Raw genomic sequence first — 1,729 nt, forward strand, 5'->3', positions numbered from 1 at the left:
ATGGGTGCAGGACCTTGAAATGCACCGTGTAGAACGAAAGACCATCGTACGTATCATAAGTTTACCAGTCTCACAAATCGTCTTCATAAATACACATTCGTTAACCGTTTATTAATATAACCTTTGAGCTCAACGGTAATTAATTAGTAGTGGAAATAATTTCTGGTAGCATCACAGAAATGTAGCAGTGACAATAATATTGTATGCTGTAATCGTACTGGGCAATTAGTGATACAAAAAACCTGTTTTATCCTGTGAATAAAAGTATGTGTTTTTGTCAATGTGCCATAATAACAGAAGCGAAACGCAATATTGTGTCAGGATAATTTACTATTTATGCACAATAAATAAAGGAGCATAGCGCGACAATTTCTGTTCAGCGCCAGACTTGCTTGTAACCTATATCACCAATTATGTTAAGAAAAATGACGCATTAACTACAACAGAAGACTTGCCTTTGTGTAAATGCTTGGAGCAGACTAACCTGTGAGCTGGAGTGTTCTAGGACGTTATATTTGATCTTTGAATGGCTGCAATCCAGACCATCCATCGCCTCTTTGTTACTTCGGAAACATGGCTCGAACAATTTCTCTTAAACGTCGTAATCCGATAACAACCGATCTCTTTACCCGTCGGCTTCCCGTGGCTGTCATGCGACCGGCTATTGCAGTTAATAATACAACAGCTTCTTGACATTTTTGTGTTTCTTTTTATCGCTGTGTGACTGATTTTAATTGAAAGCCTGCGTGCGCTAGTACCGCTTGCCACGAGTTCCCAGAATCCTTTGCGGTTCTACCCGTGAATGACGTCACATTTTCAATCTCTATATAATATGCATGTTAAATTTTATATTTGGGGTGAAATATCAAGTCTTTTCAAGTAAACCGGTTCAAGTCCAATTCAAGTCCCAAGTCATTGGTGTAAAAGTCCAAGTCAAGTCACAAGTCTTAGAACATTTTTTCAAGTCAAGTCTAAAGTCATAAAATTAATGACTCGAGTCTGACTCGAGTCCAAGTCATGTGACTCGAGTCCACACCTCTGGTAATTATATCATCAACCAGTGTCAGGTATAAACATGCAGTGCAATAAAACTATGCATTACAAAAGAGCTTTACAAGCCCTGTTCACTGTTTGTTATTATAATTAGATTTCCTTGTTAAAAATAATAATAATAAAAAAAAACAGTTGACGGCTATAAATAACCATAAATGTTTTTTACTTACTGCATCACTTTTTAAATATGCTAATCAGTTTGTGTGCTAATGCTAACTGCGTTTGGTAATTTCTTCGTGAGATATCCTCTGTGTCTTCTAATTTTGATATTGTTGAACCTTTATTCTTCAGTTAATGGTTTTTGGTTTCAGCTTTTGAAGGCTGTGTAATGACCCTACTGTTAGAACACACAGTGTGAAGCAATATGGTAGGTCAGTTTTTAATCTCCTTTCCCCTCTATCACTCTGTGAAGGAAGCTTGGAGCAGCAGCCTCCTTTTCCACTCCAGTAGACCCCATCACTGCTTCAACCAAGGCCTGGGACCTGGCGCTCTGGCAGCACCTGAGGCCAAAGCAGACGGAAGAGGGAACAGGAAGCTAAAGGTTAAAGTAGCAGCAGCCGCTGTAGGACAGAGATAGATGAACAATACTCCAAAGGATCAATCAAGTACTCGTAACCACAGCAGATCATCTTTCTTAAGCAGCATTACTGCTGCACCACTTTGTCCCTGCCCCCAT

The sequence above is a fragment of the Rhamphochromis longiceps genome, linkage group LG5 (assembly GCF_057381845.1).
Source record: "Rhamphochromis longiceps isolate RC_006_pf linkage group LG5, R_longiceps_female_GT1.1, whole genome shotgun sequence".
In the NCBI taxonomy this organism is placed as follows: domain Eukaryota; kingdom Metazoa; phylum Chordata; class Actinopteri; order Cichliformes; family Cichlidae; genus Rhamphochromis; species Rhamphochromis longiceps.